Source organism: Hordeum vulgare, chromosome 6H (assembly GCF_904849725.1).
Source record: "Hordeum vulgare subsp. vulgare chromosome 6H, MorexV3_pseudomolecules_assembly, whole genome shotgun sequence".
NCBI lineage: Eukaryota > Viridiplantae > Streptophyta > Magnoliopsida > Poales > Poaceae > Hordeum > Hordeum vulgare.
The window spans coordinates 1,974,401-1,985,627 of record NC_058523.1 but is presented as its reverse complement, the minus strand read 5'-3'; positions in this window follow the sequence as shown (position 1 = coordinate 1,985,627).

Genomic DNA, 11,227 nt, shown 5'->3' with positions numbered 1-11,227 from the left:
GGACATTGTTTTGTCTATATATCCATACATGCATTTATGTTTCTATTCAATACAATTATAGCATGGATAATAAACGATTTTCTTGAAACAGAAAATATCATAATAACTATTTATTATTGCCTCTAGCGCATATTTCCAACAACAATGCAGCTAGAGCACGCGACGCTTCTGCAGGACGGCTACCCCGACGACACGTCAGGATTGCGAAAATGATAGCTGGCTTACATAAATAAGACTGATAAATGTGATCGTGCAAACGAGGGGGCATATCAAATGCGATTGAGCGCTCGCCATCTACTTTGGACGGCGGACGAGCGATGCGCCCGAAAGCTTCCGGTGCTCCCCCTTTGGGGAATGAATGACAACCGATATTTGGGCCACTATAGATGAATGTGTTTGAGAACTTCGGGACATGCTCACCGACTGCTCGCCATCTACTCCCTCCGTTCCTAAATATAAGACCTTTTAGAGATTGTACTATAAACTATATACAGATGTACATAGACATATTTTAAAGTATAGATTCATTCAATTTATTCCGTATGTAGTCTTCTAGTGGAAACCCTAAAAGGTTTTATATTTCGAAACATAGGGAGTAATACATTGGATGGCCGACGATCAGTGGCACCCGGAAGCTTCCGGTGCACCCCACGTTGGCCAGCCTTCCCCTTTGGGGAATGACTGACAGCCAGATATTTGGGACAAAAAATCTAGATTTTGTTTGAGAACTTCGGGACACGCTCACCTGGTGGGCCCTAGGCGAACTCGTTGAACTAACTACATTATTTTCGTGTGGTGTGGCAATAAATACCTCATGTCAGACTCCTATAGGGGTTGATAAGTAGTGAGTGTTACTATACTTTGGCACATATATATGATTTGAAGTTTGGTAGACAAGGATGGTGCTCTCTAGCTAGCTTCATATCCTTTCACATTCTCATCAAATACCGACGTTGTAGCTTACAAGGCCGTGACCAAACCGGCAGAAATACATTGGCTCAAGCCTACTACCGTGTTCACGAATCCCTCCAAAAAAAAACCCTACCGTGTTCACCTGTCCTACCGCGACGAACGAACGGTCGAGGGATCACGATTTTTCTTGATTCGGTTTATTACATGCCTTAATTGATAGCGACTAGACAGTGACAAAAAAATTTTGGGCAACTACTTGGAGAGACTTGCATGACAACGGCAGATACAGAGATACGCACACGCTCTGACCCCTATTCCTCGATCCTTTTCCGTTGTTCCGCTCACAAATAATCTTTTGAGGCTAGGGGTTAGGGAACTTTATATAGTGCTATTGCAGTTTATTTTAAACTGTATAAATTGCAGATAGGTGTCCAGTTAAGTGAGGACTTCAGGTTAACTTAACCAACCATGATCATGAGTAACCATCAAGGAGTCTCATCCGTAATATGTCCCTTAAGCACGTACGTGTGAGTCGCACGCTGAATTTCAATTATAATTCAAATTCACAGGCTTTATCAATTCATGGAGCCAATCCCATGAACAACCTGGCTTTCCATAATATGTTGTGCCCGAGCAAATATACGTTCAGTATAATAAATATTCCAGCATTAATAAATAATGTTTTCCAACATATATGTACCGGCTTCCATGAACTATATTCCATTCATGTATTCCAAGCAATATTCAAGTGCATCGGTAAATTCCATACCGAGGTAAACCATTCCAGAAACTATGTAGTATATATATAAAATGTTGCAAGCCACACATAAGTATTTCCTACATCTCCCACTTGGCTAAAACATTCTAATTCCATAAACGTAGACCCATGTTACAAACATGTTTACAAAATACTTCCGGACTAATAGGTTTAGTCAGTGGATCCGCAACCATGTCCACACTAGGTAAATAATCTAATCGGATTGTTTTTAATCTATTGACGACGTCACGAATGTAATGATACCTTCCCTCAATATGTTTGCTTTTGCTATGAAACTTGGGATCCTTTGAGACCTTGATTGCCGCCTGGTTATCACAGAAAATAGTAACAGGATATGAAGCGCTTTCCACCACCACGAGAGATGCAAGAAACCCCTTTAACTATACACCTTCATTCACAGCTTCCGACGCAGCAATATATTCTGCCTCCATAGATGGAAGTGCTACAGAATCTTGCTTCTTGCTGCTCCAGGAAATAGCTCCTCCTGCTAGTGTAAATATATAACCAGATGTTGATTTTCGGTCATCAAGATCCCCTTGCCAATCAGCATTAGTAAAGCCCTGCAGCTGAAGATTGTGTCCATTAAAACACAGAAAATAGTCCATAGTTCCTTTGACATATCGCAAATTGTTCCTAATCTGTTTCCAATGTTTAGGTCCAGGATTCATTTGATATCTACTCAATAAACCCACGGCATGGCATATATCAGGTCTTGTAAATAGCATGGCATACATTAAAGAACCCAATGCAGATGAATAAGGAATATTGCTCATTTGTTTCTTTTCCTCAGGAGTTTTAGCACACATTTCCTCACTAAGTTTAGTTCCCCTAAGAATAGGTACTTTAACAGGCTTGCAATTTTCCATAGAGATTCTCTGAAGTATATTATTGAGATATGCCTTCTGAGACAAACCCAATACTCTCTTCCTTCTATCTCTACGTATTTCCACTCCCAGAACATAGGAAGCTTCCCCATATCCTTCATGTCAAATTTAGAGGATAACCAGGTTTTAACTTCCATCAGTGTAGATTTATTATTGGAGGCAATGAGAATATCATCAACATAAAGAGATAATAATACAAATTTATTTCCCATTATCTTAAAATAGATACAATGGTCACCTTCCGTCATTGAAAACCCATATGACGTGATTGAATTGTCAAAAAGAATATACCACTGACGTGAGGCTTGTTTAAGACCATATATGGACCTGTTTAATTTACAGACCTTCCCTTCATTCCCCTTTTCCACAAAACCTTCCGGTTGGTTCATGTATATTTCTTCTTCCAACATTCCATTCAAGAATGTTGTTTTAACATCCATTTGATGCAATTCCAGATCATAATAAGTGGTTAATGCACCAATGATCCGTATAGAGGTAAACTTGGCAACGGGAGAAAAGGTTTCTACAAAATCAATTCCTTCCATTTGTGTAAATCCATTAGCAACAAGCCTTGCTTTATATTTATCCACCTGACCACTCGCATTCAATTTCCTTTTAAAGATCCATTTAGAACCAATAGACTTATGATTGTTTGGTAATTCAACTAATTCCCAAACATTATTTTTCCTCATACAGCTTAATTCCTCTTGCATGGCTTCCATCCAAAAGTTTGATTCAGGACTTGGCAATGCAGCTTTGAATGTTTTTGGTTCTTCCTCTAAGTTCTGAATTTTAGAGTGCACTTCCCCCAGAAAAACAAAATAATCATCTAAATATTCAGGAGCTTGTGTGTTCCTCCCACTTCTCCTAGGCATGCTATTTGAATTGGAGTTATTGGACTGTATATCACCATTATTTTCCTGAACTAGAGGTTCAGTTTCAGGTATAGATACGTCTCCAGGTTCTACTAATAATTCCACCCTAGCTCGTTTAGCACGGCGAGGTGTATCCTGATCAAGAAAAACTGCATCTCCACTTTCAATCAATTTCTTTCTTTGAGGATCCCAAAAACAGTAACCATTAGAACCTGATGCATAACCAATAAAAAATCCCGGGGTACTTTTAGACTGTAGTTTGGTGCGCAACTGGCTAGGTATTCTTATTTGGGCATTACACCCCCAAATTGCCAAATGGCAAAGTGAGGGCTTCCTTCCCTTCCAAAGCTCATAGGGTGTTACCGTCACAGCTTTAGAAGGTGAGTGATTTAATAAATATACAACAGTGTGAAGTGCCTGTCCCCAAAGCGACAATGGCAAGTCAGAATAAGCCATCATAGACCTAACCATATCTATTAAAGTCCTATTCCTTCTTCCCGCCACTCCATTGTGGAGTATATGGCAAGGTATAGTGATGAATAATGCCATGTTCTTTGAAGAAATCATCTAGTATTCCCGACGTGTATTCACCACCACGGTCAGTTCTAAGTATTTTAATTTTCCTGTTTAGCTGATTTTCCACGTCCGCTTTGAATACTTTAAAAGCATCAAATCCTTCCGATTTGTGTTTAAGCAAATACGCATAACCGTATCTTGAATAGTCACCAATGAAAGTGATAAAGTAGATTTTCTGCCCTCCCAAAGTGGGTGTGGAAAATTTCCCACAAATGTCGGAGTGAACGATGGCAAGCTGTTCAGTTGATTTATTCGCTTTGGGAAAAGGCGACCTAGTCATTTTACCCAAAATACATGCTTCACAAATACCATAATCCTCCCACTTAAAGTTCGAAATTCCTGAACTAATAAGTCTCTTTATCCTGTTCTTAGATATATGTCCAAGTCGCAAATGCCACGAGTAAGATTCAGAACAATTATTATGTCCATTTATATTCCTCACAACTGAGTTATCTTCGCCTACTAAGCAATCATATTCCATGATGTCATTTAGAAAATAGAGACCATCATGTCTATCGCCTATATGTATTAATCTTCCATTTAAGATAATCTTAGCCTTGCTATCACCAAAGAAAATTTTATATCCAATTGACTCTAGTTTGGACACTGAAACTAGATTCCTTCTCATGTTGGGTGAATAAAGTGCATTTTCCAACACTAAGTTTCCTCCATCAGGGAGTTTAAGCACATAGTTTCCAATTCCTAGTATGTCAGCTTTAGCTTGAGTTCCTAAATAGACATGTCTTGTTCCTCTTGGAATTGTTTTGAGTGTGGCAAAAGAGTTAAGATCTTTAGCTATGTGTGTAGTTGCACCAGAATCTATAACCCAACTATTTTGAAAATTAGTAGTAAACAAGGATTCAGTGCAAACGTAAACATCAATAATACCTTCAGGGGAATGATTCCCCTTGCGGCTGTCATCCTTGTTAATATTATTCCTTTCGCTGTTCAGCTTCCTTTTCTTGGTGCATTCTGACCTGATGTGGCCCAAATTACCACAATTATGGCACTTGTAGTTCCTCTTATCAGTTGAGTGAAAAGACTTGTTATGGTTGCTGTTGTTGTTTTTGTAACTTCCATTGTTGTTGTTGTGCTACCCCCTCTCCCTCTGGTCATCAATGTAGTTTCTTTTATCCCTGTCCCGTTTGTGATTGATCTTCTCCCTTAGGTCTTGTCCTCCTCTCTTATTCCAGTTCCTCCGGTTCCCATTGTTTCTGTACTCACCAAGGTGAAGTTCTGGCTGATAAGAAGCTTTCTCTTTCCCTAAATTAAGCCTGCGATCCTCCTCCATTAGCAAGTGTTGTCTCAGGTTCCTCATATTGAGTGTGCGCTCTGAGTGACAAAAAGAAATCTTGAACTGTTCCCAAGGTGGTGGTAAAGAGTTCAGAACATCTATGACTTCGACTTCCTCCTCGAACGGATAACCAGCAGTTTTTAATTCTTCCGCCAAGACGTAGAGCTTGTTGAAGTGTTCATTGACTGTTTTATCACCCATCTTTGATGTCAGAAATTTGTTCACAAGACTAAACACCTTTACAAGGGAAACTTCTCCAAAATCCTATTCAAGCCTGACCATTATTCCACAGGCCGTTTTATCGGACTCATATTCTGCAGCCAACGAATCAGTCATCGAACCAAGGATATACACTCTCGCAGTCTTGTTGTCCTTGGTCAATTGCTTCAGTTCATCGACATATTCCTGTTTCTCCTCATCTGTAGCATCCTCTGCTGGCTCATTAGGCGCCCCAGTCTCAGAAACATAATCAATATTCTCAGCCGTAAGCAAGAACATGATTTTCCTTTTCCAAACCATGTAATTTGTTCCATCAAGTTTGTAGGCACGGAGTAATTCAGCAAAGACACCATTGGAAGCCATTGAAATTCAGTATCCAAAGATTGGTTTCTTCCTCTGTTACCTTAAGGTTCCTGACGTGGAGGACGACAGTTGGAGATGCAGGGGCCGACAGTTGGAGATGCAGGTCCCTTGCAGGGAGGTTCCTGTCGTGGCGGCAACACTTGGTCGGGGCGAGGAGGGTGTGTCTTCTTTCTCGATGAAGTGTGATGAAGGCGTCGGGAACGGAGTCGTCGGGACACGGCAGGAGCGGCGCGGACGTCGGGGAGGAGCCGGTCACGGGCGATGGTGGTGGCAGGCTTGGCCCCAGGTCGTTGGAGAGGTTGACTGGAGGCGGAGGCGCGACTGGACCTTGGAGTAGATGCCGACAGCGTTGGGCGCTGATGTGTGCGGAGCGGCGGCGCTGATCGAGCAGAACGGGAGATCCAATCTATTATTCCAGGGTGGACCTGTGTACGTACGGGGATATCTCTCTGCCTATTCTTTTACGAGTATGAGTATGCAGCGAAATCTCAATCCAGGTCGTAATCGATTAGACGATTAAACAAATCGTCTAACCCTTGATCGGTTCTGGTGCCAATGTAAGCAATATACGCACATGGTCTAACCCCTACTCCTCGATCATTTTCCGTGAAAATAACCACTATTTACGGGAAATAACGATTGATGGAATGTGTCATGCAGGGATTAATACAACAACATACAGTGTTGTAGAACTGACAATGCATCATATGCAAGTTGCCACGGAAATAAATGATGCAATAATTTGGGTTGAGGTGGAGCGTCACGTGCCGGTTTCCACCGAAAACTATGCACCCTCTACAGATTCAATTCAACAACTTCCATGATTGAGATCTAGTCATTTCCAACTTGTCAAAAGATGACGAAGTTCACACTATTTGCGGGAAATAACGATTGATGGAATGTGTCATGCAGGGATTAATACGACAACATACAGTGTTGTAGAACTGACAATGCATCATATGCAAGTTGCCACGGAAATAAATGATGCAATAATTTGGGTTGGGGTGGAGCGTCACGTGCGGTGTCCACCGAAAACTATGCACCCTCTACAAATTCACTTCAACCACTTCCATGATTGAGATCTAGTCATTTCCAACTTGTCAAAAGATGACAAAGTTCACACTATTTGCGGGAAATAACGATTGATGGAATGTGTCATGCAGGGATTAATACAACAACATATGCAAGTTGCCACGGAAATAAATGATACAATAATTTGGGTTGGGGTGGAGTGTCACGTGCCGGTGTCCACTGAAAACTCTGCACCCTCTACAAATTCAGTGCAACCACTTTCATGATTGAGATCTAGTCATTTCCAATTTGTCAAAAGATGACCAAGTTTACACTATTTGCGAGGAATAACGATTGATGGAATGTGTCATGCAGGGGACACAAGCAATCACGGAAGATAGAATAAAATATATAGGGGGGCCACTGCTAGTACTAACATGCAAACCAAACCAAGAGGGGCATGTCAGTACAGAGCGGGTCACGGGTTGGAAATTGTTAAGGCTATTCATTTTGGGAGTAGTTTAGTTAGTAATATAGTACATTCTAAATATTTTTCTGCTTATATGACAAGTAGTTAATAAAAAATCATAACATAATCTATGTTACTATAACATAGCGCTTTTTAAGATCACATGAGTCTATAGACCAATAAATAAAGACATCTATGACAATATCACTATATTACTTTGCATAATGAAGGTGGTAATTTAGAATAATGTCATATGCATCATGTATCCCTACTATGACCAGCTTAATGAAGCTCGAGCTTCATGTATCCCAGAATTCCAAAAATTCAGGAACTACAGTTTCACGTTTTAGATTAGTATGCAAATAAATAGACACATATTAATAGGTGCATAATACTTGTCTGCAAAGTTTAATGGAACAATAGATTTTTATATGGATACAAAAATAACAAAATCAGACATTTGGAGCACATATATTATTGACTAAAAATGTACATTATTATTTTTACAACACACATACAAAGTATTTCTTAATGAAATTTTACACACATGTGGTATGCATCTATAAGTACCGGTGTATTCATTTTCAGAATTTTGTAGAAACTTAAAAGAAAATTGTTGAAAATTTAATGCTCCATGGAGCCTGAGAGGAAAAAAAGGACTCATAGGGTCATGAGTCATGACTTTACTATGCTTATTTCTCACCATGTCATCGATCATCATGCCAAGCAGCATCTACGAGAACTTGTTTCTTTATTTTTTTTATAATGTCATTTATAATCTATAATGTAGCATTAAGTATAATCCTGATGAGCGCCACCTGGTGTCTGCATAGCAAGGATGTATGAAACTAAAACTAAAGTCTGACAAAGAAAAATGAAAAACAACGTCTTGACAACTATAAAGTCATATGGGACCGAAAATGCGCCCGTATAGATGGAGGTGGTGGACTGATTTAAAGATTATGTTGTCACCCATGTTGAATAAAACAACCCTCGCTACCCTATGAAACTATGGACGCACTGTCTTAAATAGCGCTTGTAACTCTTTTCGGTCTAGCATATACCGTATACGAACATCGGCATTGGGGACGGACTCTGTGTTGTTGATGCTCTACCTGGATGCAATGAGGTGCTGGTGTCCGAAGCCACCCCTAAAACCAGATCCCAACATGGTTGCCATCTAACCTGGCTGATTTAAACATATATTGACATTTTAGTGATCTAAACAACCTTATATTTCTTTATGGAGAGAGTACTAGAGATTTTTTCTGTAAGGTTAACCCCAATAATGTGGTCGAGATTAGTCCTTTCTTTTTGTTGTTCCTTAGATGGGCGAGGATGTAAGGCCGGTTGTCTTAGATGGGTAAATCTTTCGGCTCTTTTAAAAAAAAGACCCCAATAATTGACTCATTGTTTATGCCACGAGGTTGCATACAGCAGCGTGCACCCCAAAACGGTGAAGTCGATTGCAAGTCCGTCATCATCTCATGCCGCATGCACAGGTCAGTCATCATCTTTTTCATCACGTTTTAATGGCCACTTTGCTGCATGCATGCGGCCAGGGGAGGAAATGAGCCAAGGAATTAAATGCAACGTATTTCCACCGTTCTTAAATATACCTCTTTTCACAGATTTAAGTAGGAAGTACATAGATATATTTTAAGTTATAGATTCATTCATTTAGCCCCTTTTATTGAAATCTTCAAAAAAAACTTATATTTAGTAACGGAGGAAGTACGTATCAATCGAAATGACCACAATGCTTCAATCAAGTCGGCCACCAAACAAGCCTTATAAAACAGAAATCTGAAGATTTTAAATTAAGCCCTTTAAACCGAAAAGAAGGAAGTATAAATAAAAATTAAAGAGAAAAGGACTATGTGGTGGGACACACGTACGTCGTGCGTTGAGCCCGTTCGAAAAGGTGACTGGTCGGCCGATTTACATCTACTAGTCATCAACCCGTGTATCCACACGGCTAGTTTATTCATATGTAGATGTACATAAGCTATAACTATTTAATTTATTGTGTGCTATATTATATTATGGCAAAGTGATATATGCTTTCAGTAAATTTCTCATACTATAGTTTACATTCAGATATATGTTGGTTTACCAATTATGTTTCGCTAATGTTGTATTCTCTCAATATGTTATTTTAGAACTGGTTTTGTAGATCTGTACTCGCAACATATATCAATGGAAGGAAAAGATATTACACACATATATAAAAATATTCGCAAGTATATTCATTTATATTTCTACAAAAGTAGTCTCCCTGAGACCTAAATTCTTAATTAACATACCTTACTCTACAAGTGGTAAATACATTTCCCATCACATAGTACTACATGTTGCCTTACAAAAAAGGTGTGAGCCAAAGCTTGTTTCTTATAAAAATCCATTACATAAAATCGAGTGACACTAATATAGCATGACACTATGCGTGAACCTTAAATGGCTCCACTAAGACCGGTTCAAAAAGGAAAGAAAGCAACTAAATTTTAATGTTTCAGAAAAATGTAAGTGTAGATGTGTACTCCATAACAGTAATAATTTTGTGCAACCTTCAAATACGAAATTTATTAGAAAACATTTTTATTTGAATGTGACAGGGAAATACAAATGTGTGCACGGCTTATATCTAGTGTTTACAGATATTTTCAATCAAATAGTAACAAAGGAATGCTTTATATAGTAATTAACCATGTGTTGATGAAGATGTTGATGAAGATGCCTCCCCTCCGACCAGAGAAGTGTTGGTGATGACGATGGCGACGATTCCTCCCTCCGGGAGGGAAGTTTCCCCGGTAGGATCGTTCTGCCGGAGCTCTAGATTGGATCTGCTCAAGTTCCGCCTTGTGGCGGCGGCGAAATCACGAAAAAGCTCCCGATTGATTTTTCTGGACCAGGACATTTCATATAGCAAAAGAGGGGGGGGGGCTAGTGGGCCGTCAGGGAGTCCACAAGCCCCCACTCCGCCACCAGGGGGGTGGCGGTGTCAGGGCTTGTGGCGCCCTGGCAGCCCCCTCCGGTAGTTTTTTCGCCCAACATTTTTTATATAATCCAGAAAAAATCCACGTAACTTTTCAGGGCATTTGGAGATGTGCAGAATAGTGGTCTAGGATTTGCTCCTTTTCTAGTCTAGAATTCCAGCTGCCTGAATTCTCCCTCTTCAAATAAACCTTGCAAAATAAGAGAGAAAAGACATAAATATGGCACCACAAGTAATATAACAGCCCAAAAAGCAATAAATATCAACATGAAAGCATGATGAAAAATGGACGTATCAAGCGCCGCCGCGATGCCATCCTCCACCTCTCCGAGAGCGGCAAAGCAGCACCACCGCCTTTGCCCGGGGCGGCAAAGCACCGACAGCCCAGGACGAGCGGGTCCGCTGAGCCCAGATCTGCCCTAGTCGGGCCCAGATGCGCCACCGCGTCCAGATCCAGGACACCTTCGGCCTCGTACTGCCGCCCCTCCGCCCGCTCGCGCCGCAGCCCTTGCTCGTGGCAGCTTCGCTGCACCGCCGTCACCGGGCGAAACCTCCTCGCGCCAGATCCGCGCCATCACCCCCACCGCACGTCGCCGGGCCGCCTGTCTAAGTCGGCGCCGCGCCTCCCGTTGTTGAAGCCGCGGCCCCCACGCCGGCACCAGATCCTGGTCGACGCGGCCACTCCAGGAGCCCACCGATGCGCCACCCCTCCCCTCATCGGCAGCACCGACTGCCGGAGCCGCGCCAACCAAGCCCTCCGCGCAGACGCGCCAGATCCGCCCAAGTGCCCCGCAGAAAAAGGCCCCGCCGCCACCCTCACCGAAGTCTGACCGGGCTTCGCTGGCGGCCTC